Genomic DNA, 25,408 nt, shown 5'->3' with positions numbered 1-25,408 from the left:
TGTTTAAGCAGATTGATCTGCCTGTTAGTTGTTTTCTTGCTTCTTTACGGAAATGGGGTAGAAAGAGTAGAAAGATAGCATAGTTCACTTTGTTCTTCTCTTTATAAAGTAGCCAATGACTTAAAAGAAAGACATTGCACAACAAGTGACCACTAGAAAATAATATACAGAAGAAAGAATAAAAAGATAAGCAGAAATTGAAGAAGAAAAGAAATGGAAGAAAAATACCCCAAAACTTCAAAATGCAGTATGATCATAACAAATTTGTATCATCATGGACAGATCGAACAAACTCCAAAACAGATTTTGCAGCAGGCTTCCAACTCAAATAAACAGCCTCCATGCTCCCCAAAACGTTCCTAAGAAAGGATTCAGCTCCCTACCAACCAACATGCATCACATCCCATAACTTTCATTTCTTCAAAAACAATGTAACTAGCTCAAGGTAAAAAAAAAAAAAAACAGAAAAAGAACACTAACCAACTTTTAAGGAATCAGCTCCCTGCCAACATGCATCACATCCCATAACTTTAATTTCTTCAAATACAAAGGATTTAACTCAAAGTAAAAAAAAAACAGAACACGAACTCTAACCAACAAAAATAGAAAAACCAACCTTAACCCTTGATCCTTGCAGTCCATCGGGAGGTTCAGCACTGGACATGATCGAGAACATTCGGTTCCCAGCCACAGGTTTGGCCATCGACAAAGATTTTCAGAGGGAAATGAAATTTTTGGAAATGGGCAGTGAACAAAAATAAGGCTGAAATGATTTTGTTTGGAGAGTGGGCAAAATTCTGGCGAGTGAGGAGAAAAGGGAATACATGGGGTTCGGTTTACAGGGATTTTTCTTAATGGTTGTTGGAAGAACAAAGAGATGTGATGAGGTAAATGTAATATTATATCTTCTAACCATTGTCAACTTAAATATGCTTTTGACTATAACAAGTGGGTTTGCTGAAATTGAATGATCAATCCCACGAAAACTCTGAAACCGGGGGATCTCGGCGCGCATTTTACTTGACCTAAGCGGCTGGCTTGGCTCCCTCTTTTTTTTCTCTCTCCCTCTCTACCGGCTGCCATGCTGGGTGAAGAACTCTAAGCACCTACTAGGCGGGATCGGGTTTTGCTTAGGCAAGAAAAGCGGAGAGGATCCCCACGAAAACTCTGAAACCGGGGGATCTCGGCGCGCGTTTTACTTGACCTAAGCGGCTGGCTTGGCTCCCTTTTTTTTTTTCTCGCTCCCTCTCACAGGCTGCCATGCTGGGTGAAGAACTCTAAGTACCTACTAGGCGGGGGTCGGGTTTTGCTTAGGCAAGAAAAGCAGAGAGGATCCCCACGAAAACTCTGAAACCGGGGGATCTCAGCGCGCATTTTACTTGATCTAAGCGGCTGGCTAGCTTGGCTCCCTCTTTTTTTTCTCTCTCCCTCTCTACCGGCTGCCATGCTTGGTGAAGAAATCTAAGGACCTACTAGGCGGGATCGGGTTTTGCTTAGGCAATAAAAGCGGAGAGGATCCCCACGAAAACTCTGAAACCGGGGGATCTCGGCACGCATTTTACTTGACCTAAGCGGCTGGCTTGGCTCCCTCTTTTTTTTCTCGCTCCCTCTCTACCGGCTGCCATGCTGGGGAACTCTAGTGACCCACTAGGCGGGGGTCGGGTTTTGCAACCCTTAGCAGCTTGGTCGTATTGTTTTGTTTCTATCGGCTGTTATGTTGGGTGAAGAACTCTAAGAACTTGCCGACTTTGCTTTCTACCTGACCTAACAATCATATTTTGCTTTCAAACAATCTTATACAAATGTGTATGGCCAAAAGAGGGATTTAAAATTAATATAAAAAAGGCATTAGAATATGGCAAAAAAGGGGATTAAAATTGAGATAAAAAAGAGAACCGCACATATTATTATGTACATAATTCACAATATTCAGAAAATGAACCAAGTGTTCTACTCATTTCTAAGCTATCAATATATGCATTTTCAACATATGTAACATATTCAAAGAACAAATACAATCACAAATCCGAGCTCCGTTCTCATGCGTTAGGCATACATGCTTTTTTATGCTAAAAAGCGAAGTAGACATGGTACTTATTCTAAGCATAGAGCATTGCAAAAGTTTCTAAATTTTGACATTTTTAGCAAAATTTGCAAAATAAAAATTTCCCAAAGGACATGGAATGTGCAAGGCTACAACCCCACCCCCACTTAAAAATATGCATTGTCCTCAAAGCATTTTAAGCAAGATTCTACGGATGGAAAAAAAAAAAGAAAAAGGAGAACAGAAGACCTCCCCTTGTAACCTAGTTTCTTCATGGAAGCTTGCTTGCAAAGATCCCAAGTTTGGTTATATTTCATTTTCCTTTATTCCTACAAAAAGAAAACAAGAATTTCCATCGAATTTTATTAAAAAGGTTAAACTAAAAATTTTAGAAAAATGTGCAGAATTGTTTAAGCTCGGTTGCATTTTCTAAGCATCACTTGAATTATTAAAACGACCTAACAAATATTCAATACAAGTTCGTAATTCATAACCTACCAAAAAGTTCAAAAAGATTGTTGTAGGTGTTCCACCAAACCTTTTGTAAATTACATACATCAATAAGAAAGAAGCAAGATGCCCAGTTTTTTTGAACTGCTGTTTTTCTCTTCTTTTTTTTTCTTTAACTTGCTGTAAATTGGAGATGTTTTCCATAACTACTTTGGCTTATGTAATTTACCTTCTCCCTAAATGCAACCATAAATCAAACAAAGTAGATGAATAAATTTACACCACAGAAATCCATCCTATGAAGACTAGAGCGGAGAAAGATGGGATAAGGATAAAGCATAGGAAGAGCAAATACCCGATGGGAAGTAAACTGATAAAAAATACTTTGTGTTGAGAGTAATATATCCCGAACCAATTTTCTGGCAGCCATTAAGATTTACCCACTGCAACTCTGCACACAAATATTTTCTTATAAACAATAATTAACACAATCTAATTGGTATCTTATGGATATAAAAGACAGCATGGATCCATATTGGAAGGATTTCAAATTAGTCTACGAACAAAGAATTTGGAAGGATTTCAAATTAGTCTACGAACAAAGAATTTGGAAGGATTTCAAATTAGTCTACGAACAAAGAATTTGGAAGGATTTCAAATTAGTCTACGAACAAAGAATTTGGAAGGATTTCAAATTAGTCTACGAACAAAGAATTTGGAAGGATTTCAAATTAGTCTACGAACAAAGAATTTGGAAGGATTTGTGATCAACTAAGGAGCTCTCGACTTTCTCCGCTGGAATTTACCTTCCTTGGGTACTTATCGACCAGAGACTGGAAGTAGTTGTGCTCTTCGTCCACAGTAGTCATCCAAAGAGCAAGGGAAAGACCACGACGCGCAGTGGAATAGGAAAAAGAGCGTCGAGCACAGCTTTCGTGTCACCAGCAATCGCTTTTCCTTTATTGGTAGACCGAAAAGGCTTTGTCAAGCAGGCAGGCATGATTGTCACTCGATCGACAGTTGAGAAATCCAGCGCTGTTAGGGCTAGGAGAAGAAGATGGCCGTGAATCGCGATTTTGAGGAAGACGAAGAAGATAAGAGAAGGGGAGAGGACGAGAAAGTAGAGAGAAAGAGCCGTTAGAGAAGAAGTAGGGGAAGAAATTCTTTTATTTAAAATTCAATTGCATTATTTATTTATTTATTTATTTTCTTTTTTTATTTATTTAATTTAAATAATATACATAAATTTGCAAATTGGAATATATAGTTATATTACTTATTATAGAATATCAAATGAAAATAGTGATTAGTAGTGATTAGAAGAAACGTCTAAAATAAACAAAAATAATAAATATTCAAAAAAAATATTCTTTTTTTATTTAAATAATACGAAGGCTAGTACCCTTCGGGAAGTGATTGGTCTGTCATATGCTATAAACAGGATTAAACTCCATTTCTCATACTTTCACTCATTGATTCACTCATTGTTAAGATTAGGTTAGGTATATTTCGATCTCACACTAAGCCAAGAAATTCAAAAACGATAAATTTAAAAATCTGGGGATAGGGATCAACAAGTTATTGAAAATTTTTTCCTCGCCAAGTAGAATTGCTTTATCAATGATTCGGTGAATGTATCTATGTTCAATTCGTGTGTGTACATGTATGAATCAAATTCATTTCGTTAGGATGGGGCTCATCAATTTAATTAGGGATCGGTCTTATGATGAAACAATTCATTGCATTGATAAATCCAATATAAAAAACCATTTTACCTATACTCATTAGATAAATCCAGTTCCTCAATGAGCGACTATGTGGATAAGATATATTTATGTACGTATCTTATTATTTATAATTTATAAGAATTATATACACTAGACTCATCGTGGCTAGTGGCTTACTCAGAAATTGAATCAAATAGGCCTTTTTAACTCAGTGGTAGAGTAACGTCATGGTAAGGCGTAAGTCATCGGTTCAAATCCAATAAGGGGGGGCTTTGGCTTTTTTCATAAAACTCCAGTCGTAGTATTCATATTTGATTGAGGGAAACGTGAGTGAGAGAGAAGGGGAGATGAGGGAAAAACTATAAAGGATTTAGTGAAGAAAAACCCATTTAAAATATATTTGAATTATTTGTGATAAAGCTCATTTAAAACCCAAAACAATTTCTTTATAACTAAAACAAATATTTTGTTTTTAAAACTTAGACTAAAAAAATCAAATTTTACTGCAAAAACTGAGATAAAATTGTCAGTAATGATAAAGCAAAAAAAATATATTTTGTTTTTCAAATAATTATAATCCATAATTTTCAAGAAATGTGAAATTTCATTTAATAAGATAAAAAAAAATTGTGAACATTAGTTTCCAACTTTGGCAATGGATGAAAGTATTAGAAATTGAAAATAATTGTTAGACATGCATGTTAGCCGTCACCACAAACCAATCCAATTTTTCATTCAAAAATGTTGAATTTATAATTAATGGTTCTCGAAACATTCATACAATTTTTTTTTTAATTTAACTTACTTAATTTGAGTTTTCTTACGATGTTCATGTCGATATTATACGAAAAATTGTCTTAAATGATAAAATTGCTGAAGATATTCACAAATATAACAAAGTTTTACCGTCTGTTAGTTAGTGATAGAACATGTACTAGTGGTCTATCAATTATCCTCTATGGTTTTAGTTTGGCGAAGAGTATTGAGAGGTTAGGAGTACAGGCTGAGAAGAAACAACAGCAACCAGAAACACTGTTGAAATATATTGAAGGAATGATCAAAGGGAAGACAACGATGGAAGAAGTACTAGAAGGATCATCAAGTGAGTTGACAGCATGGTTGATGTCAGTGATTGGACGATGATGGGAGGAAAATATGAGGAAAAACATACCAAGTTGGAGGGTGAAGATTCTGCGGGCGACCGAAGCAAATTTAAAAAAATTGAAATGCCAGTTTTTGTGGGAAATGATCCTGATTCTTGGTTGTTTAGGGCTGAGAGATACTTTCAGATACACAAACTGAGTGAGTCAGAGAAAATGACTGTGTCCATTATTAGTTTTGATGGAGCAGCTTTGAATTGGTATAGATCTCATTATTAGTTTTGATGGAGCGAGATATATCCTATTAAAGTTGTCGTGTTACTTAATCGCATTATAACGCAAAGACATTCCTTTGCTCTTTCTTGCATACAAGTTAGTTCCCATTTCTATTTTGTCATCCATATTCCCTCTTATAGAATCTCTAAGCGTAGATATCTAGTGGTAGTTTGTTCTTGTATTTCTTTTATACCATTTGTTATTCTTTAATTCTTTTATACTGCCTAGATAATAAGTAATACCTAAAATTAATATCTTGAATCAATTCCTTATGTTCGACCCGGGATCACCCAAGTAAACCTACCATTTCACTTGCACTTGGACAAGTAGTAAGAAAACTTGTACTCAAGAGGACTTAGTTGCCACACGATATGAAGGTCTAGTGAGCAATTCACATGCAGTTAACATGCTTAGTGATATATCGCCTAGATTGAGTATAATTTTCATTCACCATTTACTAACACTAAGTCCTGATTGTTGAAGAGAAACAACACCTCAATAACCGGAGCGATCGACTTCTATCTTTAGTTATTCGATCTTGAACCTTAATTGCACCGAGAGATGGCCTGGGATGAAACAAATTTACATTTATTTTATTCAGTCTCGAGCATACATTGTCCTAAGATGCTACATTATGAAAGACTTCTGCCTTTAGTTATTCGATCTCAGGCCTTAATTGCACTGAAATGGCTCGGGATGAAAGAATTCTGTCTTTATTTTATTTAATCTTGGGCATACATTACATTGAGATGCTCCGAAATGAAATTTTTTTGCCTTTAGTTATTCGATCTCGACCTTAATTGCATCGAGATGACCCGTTATTAATAAATCACAAAGAAGATATAAATCGCAAGGACGTCTATGGAATTTGTGAAAAAATAATCTCGCATCATGGACTTTTCTTATTTTGTTATACGAACCATAAATATTTTGGATTTTTCTACATTTATGTAAATTACTCTTAAATTAATCTAATTAATATTTAATTGGAAATCACCGCCACTTGGATATAGGAATACGGGAGCATCCCACATTCTCTAAATAACACCCACATATGGAAGTTATTATCTTAATTTAAATTAATGATCACAAATAGCAAAAAAGTTAAAACTATTTACAAAATATAGCAAAAAATTGAAACTATTTACAAAAAGACTCAAATGTGCTATAGAGAATTTAATTATTATGCTAATTAGTTTCAATTTAATTAGTATATTTGAAAATTCCACTTAAATTTGATTAACACTAAAATAATTAGTTAATATATAATAATTATTTAAATCACATTTAATTAATATTTCATTTAAATCACATTTAAATGAATATCTCTCACATAACCAATAGTTTGAATTTAATTAAATAGAATTAAACTAAATTATTAATTAATTCTTCAATTATTTAATTTCTAAATTAAATATTTTATATTTGATTTAATATAGATTTGAATCATACTCATATATGAATTTCTCTCATAACCTATTGTTTGAATTTGTATCATATACGTATTAAATTTTAATCTATAGTTTTATTACAAATTTAATTCATATTAAATTAATATTTGAACTCGTTCAAATATTTATTATTTCATAAATTAATTTTAAATCATATACAAAATTAAATTTATATAATAAAGTTCAATTAAAAGATAAATTTTATATTATAATATATCACCATACATTATACTAATTTTCAAAGTAAATATGAACATTTCAAATTACAGTCAATATGTAATAACCTTAATACCCTTTACATACTAGGAAGGGACCTAATAAATTTACATTTCAAAGTGAAATCAATTTATTTACTTTAGTTGTCGTATTATCCTTAAGAGCACCTCATGCCTCCACATCAATAATCATTTTATCTCATTGCAACAATCACCCATATAAATATTGAATCAACATATGGTTCTGTACCTAATGATGAAAAACTTGGCACTGAGCCAAGTATCTCCCCCAATAATCGTAAAGTGATTCATCCTTTCCTTGTGTGATGCCATAGATTTTCTTCCTCACACTAGTAGCATAAAAGGTTGAAAAGAACTTTTCCAAATATTGTCTCTACATCTACTCCCATGAAATAATGCTCCCTGGTGACAAGTAATAGAGCTAATCTTTCATTTCTTCGTGTTACGAGAAGGGAAAAGCTCTCATGTTCGTCTCCTCAAGGGTAATGTGAGGACTCATTCCATTGCAAACAATATGGGGCTCGGCTATCGAGAATAATATGGGGCTCGACTATCGAGAATATAACGACTGAACCCTAAGTGGAAGTCCATAAGTTCACTTTAGCAGTTAGCTAAATGAAAATCTACTTATAATATGGAGCAAGCACTAGAAGAAATTTGCTCTTTATTGTCAGTTTAGAACCGACATTAATGGCCTTCGGTGTCAGTTCGGAATTGACATCTATGCTAGCGTTATTAAAGGCCTTTAATGTCATTTTTGCTTTGATGTCAGTTTAAAAATGACATCAAATGCATCATTGATGGCCACTGATGTCGGTTTTAAATCAACATTTTTTATGGCGTAATTGTTGACCTTTACTGTTGGTTTTCCTTTAATGTCGTTTTTAAACCGACATCAAAGCCTTGTTTGTTTTTTTAATTTATTTATTTTAATTATTTTTCATGGTGTCGAAATCGACATTATTTGTTACGAATTACGACATGAAATGTTCGTCATCGAATATTAAAAAAGTATAAAAAATAATTGTTGCATGATTGCTAGCTGTCTACCACTCCATGGCAAACCTTATATATTACTTCCATATTTCACCTGCAAGGCAGAAGATCAACACCTACAAAACAAGCATACACTTCCACACATCCAATGGCAAACTAATACTATTTCTAGCTATATAGAATTCAAACCTACAAAACCAGCACATACACTTCCACACTTCGATGCAAACTAATAATATTTCTAGCTACAGAATTCAACACCTAAAAACCCAACATATATACATTTTTCCACACTTCCATAGCAAACCAATATTTCCATTTCACCTACAAGGAAGAAGATCAACACCTACAAAACCAGCATACACTTCCACACATCCAATGACAAACTAATATATTTCTAGCTATAGAATTCAACATGTAAGAAACCTACAAAACCAACACATACATTTCCACACTTCCATGGCAAACCAATATTTCCATTTCACCTACAAGGAAGATCAACCCCTACAAAACCAGCATACACTTCCACACATCCAATGGCAAACTAATACTATTTCTAGCTATAGAATTCAACATATAAAAGACTAAGTTTAGATAATTTATGTAATTTGTAACATATAAAAAGTGAAAGTAGAAACTTACAAGGCTAGTGATGGGAGTACTAGAATTATGCACGATTTCATGTATATACTTTTGGACATAATACCCACACCCAACCGAATCCAATTGACGAGGACACTGCATGTATATAAATTACATACAAATTATTCTTATGTTTCATTGAAAATAATTATGTGTCAATGCAAATTACCTTTATAGGTTTCCATTTCGGATTTGACCGATAATGTTGTAAATCATGCTTAGCTTGCCATGTTTTTAATCCTCTATACATTTGGAAACATTAGAATTAGAAGACAATGAAGTCCAAATAAGAAGTAAATCATAAGTCACATTTATGACTCCATGGATGTCTTCGTTAACTTTACTTCGAAGAGAGTCCAAAACATAAACACAGTTCTCTCGAAGATCGATGACATGCAACATCCAATGAAAACTACAATAAACATCTTCAATGTGAGTATACATTTAACCTCAATGAAAAACATAATAATGTGTTAATCTTATTTATTTACCCAGTATTATACGGAATTAGAACTATTTGTTCCAAGGTAGCCGCTTCTAACTGGTTGGCAAAATTTCTGGATCGGAGATCACGATCCTTGATATGTGATGTTATTTTTGCTTGGTCATAACAAAAAACTTGCTTCCACAATCACATTCATCCCAAAGATATCTAAGTAAAAGCAACCTTAGTTAAAAAGGAACAAAATAACTATAGCTATAGTATTGGACATAAAGATGAGTAAAAGATGTTTACTTACGTAATGTATGCTAGGATGCACATATAGCCTATTTCTACCATGCCGCAATAATGGAGCAAGTCCTAACGAGCTAAATAAATGAATTTGTTTTTACCGAATATTAGCTCGTTCATTAGGATGCGAACCATATCTACATCCTTCATATTGTTCACGACATGTCCATATAAGAGCTTAATGGTTCCATTAACATTTATGTAATTTGAAGAATACAGAACATCCTTTGGGGTTGAATGCTCCAAGCACAAACAAAATAATATCAAAACCTAAAGTACAATCACAAATAAATATCAAAGCTTCAATAGCACATAAACAAGTCAACGAGGTCATTCAACAATATTACCTAATGCTTGATTTAAAGTCTCTATCTTGCCCTTCACTGGAATAGGTAAACTACAATCTCCTCCTGTGAGCAAGTCCACCAAGATTTTAACATTGAGACCACCATTGCTATCATCAAGTACGGTTGCTATTGCAACAATATTATTAATTGTTCCTATAGCCAATTTGCACGGTGTTTACTTTACAAGTATTAAAAGCATCATTAAGAACAATTTATCCTATAAACATTAAAATTTTAAAACTGACAACAAAGTTAATTACCTTCACTTCTTCGTTCATAGGTGTGTTGCCCAAATCCTCATCGGCATAGAGATCTATGTTAACACTTCTGATGGACGATCTCAAGTGATTATGACCCTTTTTGTAACTTTTGCTTTTTGAGTCATCTTCTACAACTTGAGAACTTGCAATTTTCTCTTTCCCTTTCACTGTCTTGAAATATAGTGATTGAGAGACAAAACCACCCATGCCACGTACACGTACACCATGCTCCTTAGAGCCCAATGACTCAGTCAATATGTCCTCATCTCTATGTGTTTCAACTAATGCATCCTATAGAACAATACAAGTATTCATCATTAACTAAGTTAACAAAAGATTAAATATTGTATATAAGTAAATCGCAAGCAAACTTACGATTCGAGAGACACAATCTCGAGTAGCATCATCAAAATAATCATTGTTTTTTCCTTTTCTTGCTTCTTTCCAAAGAGTTGAACGATAGGAAAGATCACACGTTATATTATGCAACCAAAGATATATGTTTAATTAGCATAAACATGTTAAGATAAATTATTTCATTCAATTAGAAATACTTACTAATTCTTCGGCAGGATTTTCATATCCCTTACTAGCAATGTGATGATTGTATATGCATTTTGATCTTCTTTCCCTTTGAATACGACTATAATCCTATACAAAAAATTAGTTTGTAGTTACATACCAAACCAACATTAAAGTTAACATGTAATTAAATTTATTTACCTCACATTCTTCAGTCAGTCTAGCGTCCACAAAGGATTTCCAATCTTCTTGATTAATATGAGAATAGATCTTAGGAGGAAACTACAAACATGATGGTTGATCCTTAAACGGAAGTATATACAGAAGAGTTAACGTAGTTTTGAAAGTTCGATACTTTCTTGATGCAGACATTAGGATAGAATGTCTAACATTGGGATGTAACTCAAACGACATCTACACAAGAAAAAAGAAAAAAATATTTAGACTTAGGGAAATCAAACTACATTGTAAGAAAAATGTAATTATAGAATTCATACCGATATACAATCGTAGATTTTATCTTTCAACTCATTCGAAACTTGTTTCCAAGATTTGTATGTGATAGGAATCTGCTGTCGAACACACACACCAATGTAACTTTGAATTTTCTTAGATATAGCTCTTACAAGTTGCCCATGTTCATTAAATTGAACGGGCAACCGTTGCCCAGAATTTCTTACATGCTAACTCTGGCATAGTCGTTGGGCCACATGGCACGAATGATTTGTTTCTTGCTTTGGGAATCATTTTTCTTTCATCCTCACTTAAGTATGTGACTCCTCCATCTATGAATCTGCAAAAAAAACATATATGTATTAGTAAGCACGTTAGTGAGCAAAGTAAGGACATAAAATAAGCTTAGTAATTACAATCTCTGAACATAAATCTATTATAAAGGAAAGTAAATGGCATACCTTAATAAAACATTTATACAATTATTACTTATCAACCCATCTACCCTCACAATCATGTCTAATATATGATGAAGTTGTATCATCAATCTCGTGAGGTGTATCAACATTGGGCATCTTTTGAACAACTCCATAACCACACTCTAGTAGCATATCTCCTATTTCATCTTCAAAGAAATCTTCTTCAATAGTTCTACGTGGAGATGTTAAAACCACTGACCATTTAGGATTTGCATAATCTTTCACATAGAATATGTGTTTTGCTTGGGAGGCTAAAACAAATGGGTCTGATTTATGTCCAATACGTTTGAGATCCACAATGGTAAACTCAAGCTCGTCCACTTTGACTCCACTTCTATTATCAACCCAATCACACTTAAATAAAACAAAGGATAATTGATGGTAATCAATCTCCCATATCTCTTGTATTATGCCATAAAATGTCATATCTGATATGACTGGGTTTTTGTCTTTAGAACTAGACACTTGCATTGTAGTGGTTGTTATACTAACTCCACTATTTTGAACTCTCCTAATATCATCGACGTCTTTTTGTGTGGTAGTAATAACCATTGATCATGTAATCAGAATATGTAGTCACATGTGGAGAAGGTCCATGAGCTATCCATCTTAAGGAAGGCGTGATGGAATTTTTAGGAACTTCGAGAGCGAGGGCAACCTACAAAATATATTGGATCTGATTAGTTTAGATCTAAAATAAACATGGAAGTGTATGGTTCTAGTAATTACCCGTGTGGACAACCACCGACTGAATGTTCGATTATGCTCTTCTTGAATCCATTTTTTACTTCTATATTTACCAGAGTTAAGCTTACACAAACTCTCCATATTTTTTCTGTCAGAAATAACAAAATTATTAGGTAATTACATAACCAACTTATGTAAAATGAGAATAGATGGGATTTAGAACGTACTCAATGTATGGTAGAACTTCGTTTACATTTTGAATAACGTAAAGATGAGCTTGATCTAACTGCTCCTTAATCGGTCTGATAAAAGAAGAAGCTGATAATGATCTATCCACGTTTGAATCTGCTTTTATTACAGATGAGTTTAGTCCAATAGTGCTAGCACCCACCATAAATTTTGAACAGAACTCTATAGCCTCTTCAACAATATAATTTTCTACCATACATCCTTCTGGTCGATTTCTGTTTCACACATAATTTTTCAAAACTTTCATGTATCGTTCAAAAGGATACATCCACCTTAGATGAACAGGTCCACATAACTCAATTTCTCTTATGAGATGCACAACAAGGTGTACCATTATGGTAAAAAATGATGGTGGAACATACTTCTCTAATAGGCATAGAGTGACAACAACATCTTCTTGCATTCCTTTTAATTGTGATGAACCAACTGTCTTCTTACATATAGCATTAAAGAAGAAGCATAGTCGAACAATTACAAGTCTTACATGTTTCATAAAATACCATGAATTGCCACAAGTAGCAACTGTTGCATAAGAACGTGATGGTTTGTACAAGAATTTCTTCCCCACTCGATGTCGTTAAAAAAATAATTGATCTCTAATTGTATTCACATCTAAAGTCTTTGCATTTACGCATTTTAAACAAGGACAAGTCATGACGTTCGACATCTTTGAATGTTTCAACCCATTTTTAATAAACATCTCAACCCCAAAAGCATAATCAGAGGGAGACGGTGGCTGTCGTGGATCTGAACGGTGGAAGAACCTCCGGTCGGCGGCTTCGTGAATCGGAGATGAAAAGAAAAAGAGGGGTGGGGCGGCTGGAAGATGTGAGGAAGAGGAAGAGAAAAAGAAAGAAAAAGAAAAACGGGGAAGGGACGTGCGAGAGAGGAGAGAGAAAGAAAATCTTTGATTTTCTTTTTTTTTTTTTTATTTCCTTTTTCTTTATTTAACTTAATGATTTAAAAAAAATTATAACAATATTATTAAATGTATATTATTATTATCTTAACCTTCCAAATCTCTTTCTCCCTTAACTTCTTTTCTAAAAAAAAAAGATATATATACACACATATATATAATAAGGTACCCTAGAGTTCGAGATGTTACAAGTGTAGTCTCCAACATTAAACCTTTGTCAAATAAATTTCCAAACTTGAAATAAACAAAGATTACTACTACATAAACTAAAGTATAAGAATTAATAAGAACATTTTAAGATTAGAGAAATAGAAATAAAACACAAATAATTATTATATGTTTAAAAACAAAAGATGAACTTACAGTCCCTATAAGTAATTTTGGGTCTCAACTTACCCCCAAAAGAAGAGAAAAGAGTGTGGGTCGGTCAGCGGTCGGCTAAAGAAGACGTGGCCGGAGAATCGCGCGGCAGTGCAGCGGTTGGAACGAAGGTTGCGCGGCTGGCTTCACGGCGGTTGTGAGCGGCGGACGTGGCGATTACTGGTTCACACGGCGGCTCGGGCTTCGACGAAGACAGAACCGGCGATGGAGATGGCAGATCGGCGCGCGGGACGACTGCTGCAAGGTTGCTTCGCGAACCGGAGATGGAGACGACAGATCGCGGGCTGCGGCTGGGCGGCGGGAAGAAAACGGAAGAGAAAGACGGCTGGCTGCGGCTGGGCTGCGGCGGGAAGGAAACGAAAGGGAAGGGAGAAGGAGACGGTGGAGTCGTCGCGGCGCACGGGAGGAAGGAGAAGAGGGGCGGCGGCTGCGGCTGGGGAGAAGGGGAAGGACGCACGGGGAGGAAGAAGGAAATAGGGAAAAAAAGAAAAAGGAAAAAGAAAAGAAAAGGAAAAAAGAAAAAAACAATATATATATTTCTTTTTCTTTTCTTTTTATTTAAATTAAATATAAATAATAAATATATATATATATAATAAAAACAAAAAATATATATATACCTTTAGGGCATTACAGTAACATTCTATGACATTAAATAACCGACGCCCACGATTTTGTTGCTTCGGGTTGATTGGAGAGGTTTGGAGAATACGGGGGTGGTGGCGACGGGTTGGTGGAGAAGGTTTCGACGGACGGGCAAGAGGGGATTGGTGGTGGCGACGGGACTTCAGACGGTCAGAAATGGGCGAAAGCCGACGGGACTTCACGCGGAGGGGAGGAAGAAATTGGGGGAAATTTGGGGAATTTGGGTTTTTTTAAAAATATAAATATGTAATTTTAATTTTTTAAATATAAAATAATAAAATTTTTAACCCTAACATTCTATGACAGTTAATAACTGTCGCGAAAAGTGTTTTCCGAAAAATTCCGTCTTTTCCCGCCAAAAACGCGAAATTTTATATTTCGTGACAGTTTTTTTTTCTTCCATTCATTTTTTGAGATATATAACTGTCATTGTAGGGTTGTTTTCTTCTAGTGTGTAGTCTCCAACATTAAACCTTTGTCAAATAAATTTCCAAACTTGAAATAAACAAAGATTACTACTACATAAACTAAAGTATAAGAATTAATAAGAACATTTTAAGATTAGAGAAATAGAAATAAAACACAAATAATTATTATATGTTTAAAAACAAAAGATGAACTTACAGTCCCTATAACACACTTAATATAAATCTAGTCTTCACCTTATTAACCTCAATCTCCATTAACACACTTCTCACTACATCTCCATAAGTTCCAAATCAACACTCTCTATTTACCATTACATTTTTTTACCAAACTAATCCAGATACCAATATGTTAATAACACGAAGTCAGTGAAAAATGTCTCAAAAGTTAATCCTAAATTAAATTGAGGAAAATAGAGAAGTGAATATTACGTTCCAATTTCCAAACAATGCTAAACTAAATCTCTCCCTTTCTCTTATTTGTAGTTACCTTTTATATTTATCATTCACTATTTCATTTCTTCACTCTCTTTGGTACTTTCCTTCTTTACCTTTAAACCCCAATCTCCATTAACCCACTGCCCACTTCCTCTTCATATCTTACAAATCAACTCTCTATTTACCATTACATTTTCTTACCAAACTAAATCCACATACCAATATGTTAATAACAAAAAGCAGACAACAGAAATTAGAACCTACTAAACATTGATTCAATGATCTATTTTGATGCCTAAAAAAAAAGCGTATGAAAATTCTTTGAACCTCCAGAAGAAGGCTCGAAAGGGCCTCTGTAGTCCACTTTCGTCCAATGTCTGATGAAGTAATACCAGATTGGTATTCACGGGTTGAGTTGCCCTCTGTCTTGGTCTGCCCTGTGCTAGCCGAAGATGACGGCTGGGCACGCGATGGTTGCAATGGCTGGGCACGGTGGTGGCTATGGTGGTGGATTTGAAGATGATTGGACACGAGGGACTCTTGCGGCGGAAGCACGACGGCGACTGTGACTGGGAAAGACTTGAAGGAAGAGTTCTGGGCGACTGCGAATGGTCGAAGATGATTGAGCACAACAGAGGCGTTTCTCGATAGCCAAAGCACAATGGCGACTGGGAAAGACTTGAAGGAAGAGTTTTAGCCACGACGGCGATTGGGATGAATTATGGGCACAAAGACGACGATGAGTTTTAGGTCATAGAATGAGAAGAGAAGGGAGAAGGAAATTCGAAATCGAGAGAGAAAATTTTGATAGGAATGGGTAAAGTAAGAGAGAGAGGGAAATTTAATTTTTACAACTTAAAAAAATTAAAAAAGAAATTAAAAAGGGGAAGGGTCTTTAATGTCAGTTTTCACATAATAAAAAAAATTAAAAATTAAAAATGGAAATATCATTAATGTCGATTTAAAACCGACATTAATGATCCGTCTTTTCAGAAATGACATTAAAGCCAGATTTTCATTTTTTTCACCTGACACTAAAGCCCATATTTCTTCTAGTGAAGGAAAGGTTTAGGTTTCACTTTCAGACATACCAATTGTAGTCACGCATCAATAGTAAGAGCGACAGTTAACCTATGAGATAATTAAACACTAATTCAACAAACCATTTAGAAATTTAAATCTGAAGGCATTTCAATCAAACTTTAGTAACGCTGGGAGAAAAACCTAATTGTAGCCATTTTCATTTTTAAAAAAATTAAACAAACTTTTTTAGTCCAAGCAAATAAGCTTATCAATCTTCAGATCAATTCCTCAACTATAAAATGTCAAATTGTATTGTTTTCTAAGAGTTGCTTAACAATTTCATCATTTTTTTATGCCTCCAAAAACAAAGATTTGGCATCAACTTTAGTGGACACCCCCTCCCAAACTACCTTCTATAAGCCTAAAAGACGGGATGAAGCCAACAAATATCGCCCTCCTCTTTCTACTACTACTAACTCATACAATGATACACTGTTGGAAAGGATTTTTGGAGGTTGGAGGAAATTTGGAAGAGAGAATTGAGATAAGAGGCTACTTGTGTTATTAGACACTTCTATTTTTTTGACTTAATACAAGTCGAAGGACATCCCTCTTATTTATCCTAGTTGTCACTCCTAAATGAATGGCTAGGATTTTGGCAACACATTCTTTATTTAACGGTTACAAATGACTCTCTAGAATATTCTTTACAATTACACTCATTTCTTATATTTTCTAAATGTATCTTCAATCTTCTCTAAATATCTCCTACAATTGATTTATCTAGAATATTGTAGTAATTAATACTTTATAGAAATTTGGCTTTTATTTGGGCTATGCCTAAATATTGTTAAACCCAAAATCAAGTTTATATTTCAACATCCTCTCTTAAACTTGATTTTGTTACTCCAAGCAGGTCTCTCAATTTTGTGAATTCTTCTTTTTTAAGAGGCTTAGTGAAAATGTTGGCTACCGGATCACGAGTCTTCACGCACTCTAACTATACTTCCTTTCTTCTGATGCACTCTCTAATATAATAATAATGTGTATCAATGTGCTTTATTCTGGTTGTGGAAAACTAGTTTTTGGCCAAAGCAATTGTTGATTTGTTATCTATGAAAACTTCTGGTTGGCTCTTCTTTTGGCAATATCATAACTCCTTTAATAGATTTCTACATGAGGTAGCAACCACATATTATGCTTCACACGTAGAGAGAGTAACAATGGGTTGCTTCTTTGACATCCATGTGAAGGCAGTGTGCACACACATATGCACACACGCACACATGTACACGCATACACAAACACACACACATGTGCACACTCACACTCACACCCATCCTCACGACCACATGCGCACTCACACACGCACACCCACCCACACGGGTACACACGCACTCGCACACGCACACGCACACACCCACACACGAACACACGCATGAGCGCATGCACACATCCACATACACATGCACGCAAACACGCACGTCCACCCATACGGGCACATGCGCACTCACACACACGCACACCCACCTACACGGGCACACGCGCACTCGCACATGCGCGTACAAGCACACGTACACGCACAAATACGCATGCACACACGCGCAACATGCACATGCACACACACGAACACATACGCACGCGCACACACGTGCACACACATGCACTCGCACACGCACACCCACCCACACGGGCACACACGCATCGACACACATGCACGCACGCGCACCCACACAGGCGTATGTGCACTCATACACACACAAGCACACGTACACCCACCCACATTGGCACACGTGCACTCGCACACGCACATGCATACACCCACACACATGCACGCCCATGCGCATGCACGCACACGAACACACGCATGAACGCACGCACACATCCAGACACGCACGCGCACACACACACACATGTACGAACATACGCACACCCACCCACACAAACATATGCGCACTTGCACACATGCACACACATGCACGCACGCGTACATGCACACTCACCCACACTGACACATACGCACTCACACACACGAGCACACACACACCCACACAGACACACGCGCACTTTCACACGCACACACAAGCACACGCACGCGCACACGCATACGTACACACCCACATACATGCGCACATGCGCATGCACACACACGAACACACGCATGAACGCACGCACTCACACACACCCACACCCACCTACACGGGCACATGCGCATGCACGCACACGAACACACGCATGAACGCACGTGCACACACACACACTTGCACACACACACGCACACCCACCCACACGGACACATGCACATTTGCACACATCCACACACACATGCACGCACGCGCACACCCACCCACACGAACACATGCACATTTGCACACATCCACACACACATGCACGCACACGCACATCCACCCACACGGGCACATGTGCAGTCACAGACACGCACACACACACCCACATGGGCACACGCACACTCTGACACGCACACACAAGCATATGCACACACCCACACACACAAGCACATGTGCATGCACACACACGAACACACGCATGAACGCACGCACACATTCACACATGCATACACACATCTACACACACATGCACACATGCATACACGCACACACACGTGCACACGCACATCAATCCACACGGGCAAACGCGCACTCGCACATATGCACACACACACGCACACACGTACATATGCACAAAGATGTGAAAATGAATTAAATTTAAAAAATAATTACATTAATTGTGTTTAGAATGACTTTTAAACTATATTCATTTAACTTAATAACATTAATTAAATTATAATTTCTATTAATATTGATTTAAGAGTGTCATTAGTGTAATTATATCAATATAATGCGATCTTATCCAATTTTACCAACAAAAAACAAGTCAAATATGAACTAGTAAATCCACACTCTTTGTCATAAGAGATATAATAACGTTTTTATGGGTCATTTTAAAAAATGACAAAACAACTTTTTCTTTTGAATTTTAGCAAATAGCATTTTTTATCTGAAAAAGATACATCAACCCATAATAACACTACAACAAATCTGGGTTGTAGTGTCAGGTGAAAAAAATGAAAAATTATCTTTATTGTCGTTTTTGAAAAGGTGGATCAAACCGACATTAATGATAAGGGTTTAATGTCGTTTTTAATCGACATTAATGATCAGCCAGTTTTATTTTTTTTAATTTTTTGTATTTTGTAAAAACTGACATTAATGACCCCCCATTTTTAATTTCTTTTTAAAAAAATTTTAGGTTTTAAAAACTAAAATTTTCCTCTCTTTCTTACTTTTCTCTTTCTTACTTTACTCTTTCTTACTCTACTCTTTCCCTATCAATTTTTCTTTTCTTTCTCTCCAAGTTGGTTTCTAATTTTCTTCTCTTCTCAATCTGTGACCCTAGATCGCGAACGGCAACCAATCTTCATCGTGCTTCCGCCGCAAAAATCCTTGGGTTTCTTCATTTGATTGTTAACTTGTGACTGCTAGGTAGCATTATTGATTATTAATTGTCTTTATTTTTTCAAATGTGCAGCCTTATTCATACTATCTTTTGTTAGAAAAATGAAAGAAGAGAAGGCATAGAAATGAGCTTGGTAACTAGCATTCTTGTAGGTGGATTTGCCAAAATGGAAAATGTAGAGTAAGTAATTTTGGTATAGCTATTTGGAGTGTTATGTGAAGCACAATATCTTCATAATGTGATGCGTTTTGGTTTTCGATTGAGATCAATCTTGGTAATTAATTGTTTTGAATTGTGTTTTATTTTATCTTTTAGTAGTAAATGTTTTTGTTTTCTTTAGTTTAGTTTGAGTATTAGTCTGTTTTGATATATTTGTAGGTTGCATCTATTTATCCATATATTTATCTTTGATCAATACCTAGCTAGTGGAGTCTCTTCTTTTTATGGGCTTCCTTATATTCCATGTTCTTTTACTATATATTTGAGATTTTCACCTTCCATAAATGAAATAAATTAACTATTTTCATTTGAAAAGAAAAACGATCCAATAGGAGTTTGTAAGATTATTTATCATCTCCATTGTTTAACTTTCTCTATAAAAACAATGTTGCTATTGATGGGTAAATTTATACAATTAAGAGTAAGAAGCCTATAGACTAGCATTGCTAAATTGAACATTCAAAATTTGCTTTGAAGTAAGAGTCGAGGATGGTATAATTATTCTTTAGTTGTATTCCTCTTTTTCTTATAGATCTTTGAAGAACCAAATTAGGTTATTTTCTTCTTCTTAATGAGTTGTTTGATCAAAGCTTATTTTCTTCTTTATTTTTGCAGCACTTTTGGGTTGCCATTTCAATTGTCTTCTTTGTTGCTGCTACATTATTTACTCTACTGAAACTTTGTGGTAATTTTTAATTTTCCACATTTAGATTGCAGTCTGTTTAGTTTGATTTTAAATAATATGTACTAATTTTGCAAATTCTAGATTTAATCTTCCCCAGGTTGTAAAGTATATTTTGGTCTTAGATAGCCAGCCAAGCTAAGCTAAGTAGATGGAAGCAATTGTTGAAGTTGAAGATTGTGAAAGCGTTTAAGATTTCTTATTTAAGTCTTGTATTAGGATCTAGTTTCATGTATTATTATAGAATGTATATACAAACGCAATATTAAGATTTCATTTTCTATATACAAATGTAAAAGAAAAATATTGTAGTTCCTAAAATAATATTAATTTTATTGATTTGTTGGTGTGAGAAAAAAATATTTATTTACATGTATCTAATGTCAGTTTATAAAAAATGAACAATAATGCAATAATTATATATTTTTTTTGTAAAATAGATCCAAAAACAAGACTTTAATGTCGGTTTAAAAACGATATCAAAGGCAAACCGACACTAAAGGTCAACAATATCACCATAAAAAATGTCGGTTTTAAACCAACATCAATGACCATACCGACATTACTGATGCATTTGATATCGTTTTTAAACCGACATCAAAGCAAAAAAGACATTAAAGGCCTTTAATAACGCTAGCATAGATGTCAGTTCCGAACTGACACCAAAGATCATTAATGTCGTTCTGAACTGACACCAAAGATCATTAATGTCGATTTTAAACCGATATTGAATGGCAAATTTCTTCTAGTGTAACCAAATTTATATAATTTGAGAACAACATTTTAATAATTTTATTCAATCTTACTAACTTCAAAATAACCAAATTGAATTTGAATTTCAAAATAACAAAATTATAATTTAATAGTATTTGAGAATCTCAACGATAGATTTTGTATCAAAATAACCTTAATTGAATTTCAAAATTAAAAAATATCAACTTGTTCGATATCTTTATCTCAAAATAATATTAATGGCTTGAATATCAAGAAAACTAAATTATTATTTTAAAATTGAGAGAATCTCAACATTAAAAAATATCAACTTGTTCGCACACACGAACACACACCCACATGTAGGAACGCACACACACACGCACGCACGCACACTCACACACACCCGCACACACACACATGGACAAACGCACGAACGCACGCATGTTGAATTTGAATTTTAAAATAACATAATTGAATTTGAATTTCAAAATAGCCAAATTGAATTTCAAAATAACAAAATTATTATTTTTTCAGAATTTCATAATCTCAATTATGTTATTGAATTTCAAAATTAAAATATATCAACTTGTTCACTATCTTTATCTCAAAATAATATTAATGACTTGAATATCAAAATAATTAAATTATTATTTTAAAATTGAAAGAAACTCAACATTAAGAAATATCAACTTGTTCGTATACAAGCACACGCACACATGAGCACACACAGACACACACACACGTGCACATGCGCACACACGGACACACGCACAAACACACACACATGCACACGCTAGCGTACACGCACACTCACCCACACGCACACGCGCATGCACACATATGCACAAAGATGTGTAAATGAATTAAGATTAAAAAACATTTACAATAATTATGTTTAGGAGTAAAAATCATGTTCATTTGACTTAAAAACATTAATTAAATTATAATTTCTATGGTTTAAGAGTGTCATTATTTCAATATAATGCGGTTTTATGTAATTTTACCAACAAAAAATAAGTCGAATATGGACCTGTAGATCCACACTCTTTGTCCTAAGAGATATAACAACTTTTCTATGAGTTATTTTAAAAAATGGAAAAACTATTTTTTCTTTTGAATTTTAGCAAATAACATTTTTTGCACGTGCATGGTATTTTACAAAATATCCACCTTCTCCAACTGTAATTATTTAGTTTCTACGTTGTAATTAATTTATGTCATTTATCAGCTTTTAATTAATCCATATTGCAACTTTTTTTTTAATATCTTGGGACTCAACTAATTGATTCAATATTTTAATAACTTTATTCAATCTTACTAATTTCAAAATAACAAAATTATTATTTTTCAGAATTTGAGAATCTCAACATAGATTTTGTATCAAAATAACCTTAATTGAATTCAAAATTAAAAAATATCAACTTGTTCGCTATTTTTATCTCAAAATAACATTAATGGCTTAAACATCAATATAACGAAATTATTATTTTAAAATTGGAAGAATCTCATCACTAAAAAATATCAACATGTTCGCACACGCACACACGCACGAACGCACACATACACATGCACGCAACCACACTCGCACACGTGCGCACGCACGCACTTTTGCACACACACACACATACATATGCACGCACACCCATCCACACTTACCTACACACGCACGCGCACGCGCACACGCACACACACACGAACACATGCGCACACACACACATATGTATAAAGATGTGTAAATGAATTAAAATTTAAAAATAATTAAATTAATTGTGTATAGAAAAACTTTTAAACCATATTCATTTGACTTAATAACATTAATTAAATAACAATTTTTATCAATATTGGTTGAAAAGTGTCATTAGTGTAATTATTTTAATATAATGAAGTTTTATCCAATTTTACCAACAAAAAACAAGTCGAATATGGACCAGTAGATCCACACTCTTTGTCATAAGAGATATAACAACGTTTTTATGGGTCATTTTAAAAATGACAAAACTACTTTTTCTTTTGAATTTTAGCAAATAGCATTCTATCACGTGCATGATATTTTCTAAAATACCAAAATATCCATCTTCTCCAACTGTAATTATTTTGTTTCTACTTTGTAATTAGTTTATGTTATGCATTTATCAACTTTTAATTATTTTTTTATCTGAAAAAGATACATAAACCTATATCATAAATTTTTTCTTAATATCTCGAGACTCAAGTAATTGATTCAAGATTTTCATAAATTTACTCAATCTTACAATTTTCAAAATAACCTAATGGAATTGAAATTTCAAAACAACCAAATTGAATTTCAAAATAACAGAATTATTATTTTTCAAAATTTCAAAATCTCAGATAGATTTTGTATTAAAATAACCTAAATTGAATTTCAAAATTAAAAAATATCAACTTGTTCGCTATCTTTTATCTCAAAATAACATTAATGACTTGAATATCAAGATAATAAAATTATTATTTTAAAATTGAGAGAAACTCAACATTAAAATATATCAACTTGTTCACACACAAGCACACACGGACACGGGCAAATGCGCACACACGTACACACGCACGTATGAGCGCACACACACCGACACACCCACGCGCACAAGCACATACGCGTCCGCACACACACAGACACACATAAGCACACACACAGACACACACACACGTGTGCACATCAACAGTTTCGTTGTTACTTGAAAATTAGACTTTTATGCATTTAAAAAAAAAAAAAGTTAAGAATTCACTAAATTAGACTTTTATCTATGATTGTTACTTGAAAATTAGAAAATGACGAGGTCAATTATATAATTTACTCTAAACCCTATAAAATCCTACAAAAACCGATTATTTTGGCAAGAAAAATTTTCAAATAAAAACATGATTTGAAATCATTTCAAATTTTAAAATCCTTCTCTTTTATGTGATAAAAAACGAAATTTATTTGAAACTGTTAGAAAATAAAATCACTCAGAATTTTGAGGCTTCAAACAAAGCTTTAAAGAGATGTTGACTGTGCATAGTTAAGTTAGGTTGGTAATTATTATTTGGAAGTTAGAATGTCTGTGTTTGGATCTTTGGAGTAGTGAGTTGAGCTAAGTTAAAAGTTTGTGTAAAGTTATGTTGACGTATATGTGGTGCGTTTTTTCTAAAACATAATTGAGTTTGTATTGAGTTTTTTTTTTTTCCTCCAAATGTACACTACTTTTTCTATAAAAAAAATTACTAAAAAATGCTTTTTTTCTTCTATTCCTTCAAATCTAACAAAACTTCTACCAAGTAAACATATATCATACTTTGACACCTTATATTTCAATAAAATGAACATTTTTCTCTACTCCCTAACCTTCAATTTTGAACTCTCAGTTAATTTTAACTCCATCATAAATGTTAGCTAAAAAGAGAACAATTCCTATCTTGTTTCGTTGTTTGTCCACTAGTTGGAGGAAATGTGCAAACGTCTATTTACGTGTTCACAAAAAATAGAGTTATCACTAACGGTCTCATTATAGGTGGCCTTCATCAAAGTTGGTCTCTTGATTATATGTTAGTGTTGGTTGCCAGAGATGGTTGTCATTGAAGTTGATCATCCAAAGTGATATTCATCGAAGTTTGTGGTTAGAGGTGGTTATTGGAGCCTAGAGTTGGTTTTCGGAGTTGGTCACCTAAAGGTGGCTGCTCAAAATATGTCAATGGAGTTGCTTGTGCAAAGGTAGTCATTAGAGTTAGTCACTAGGATTTTCGTCGGAGGTGGTTAGCGGATCCCAAGTTGGTTGATGAAATTGGCGACACGAAGGTAGAAGTCGAAGTATGTCACTGAAATTTCTTGTGTGAAG

At 34.4% G+C, this 25,408-nt stretch overlaps 2 long non-coding RNA genes across 3 annotated transcripts; one reads left to right on the top strand and one right to left on the bottom strand.

Moving 5' to 3' along the window:
• Window positions 1-8,871: 8,871 nt before the first annotated feature.
• LOC116405792 lies at window positions 8,872-10,381 on the bottom strand. Of its 2 annotated transcripts, XR_004218893.1 has the most exons (4): window positions 10,263-10,381; window positions 10,003-10,065; window positions 9,092-9,164; window positions 8,872-9,018 (listed from the first exon to the last, which is right to left on the bottom strand). It is a non-coding gene; the product is annotated as an uncharacterized LOC116405792 (long non-coding RNA). The 2 variants fall into 2 exon arrangements; XR_004218892.1 differs by lacking the exons at window positions 8,872-9,018; window positions 9,092-9,164 and adding an exon at window positions 9,219-9,574.
• Window positions 10,382-20,007: 9,626 nt separating this feature from the next.
• On the top strand, window positions 20,008-21,132 carry LOC116405816. Its single transcript, XR_004218914.1, has 3 exons — window positions 20,008-20,140; window positions 20,795-20,864; window positions 20,946-21,132. It is a non-coding gene; the product is annotated as an uncharacterized LOC116405816 (long non-coding RNA).
• Window positions 21,133-25,408: the final 4,276 nt, after the last annotated feature.

This window comes from Cucumis sativus, unplaced genomic scaffold (assembly GCF_000004075.3).
Source record: "Cucumis sativus cultivar 9930 unplaced genomic scaffold, Cucumber_9930_V3 scaffold31, whole genome shotgun sequence".
In the NCBI taxonomy this organism is placed as follows: domain Eukaryota; kingdom Viridiplantae; phylum Streptophyta; class Magnoliopsida; order Cucurbitales; family Cucurbitaceae; genus Cucumis; species Cucumis sativus.
This window is presented reverse-complemented; position numbering and strand designations above follow the sequence as displayed.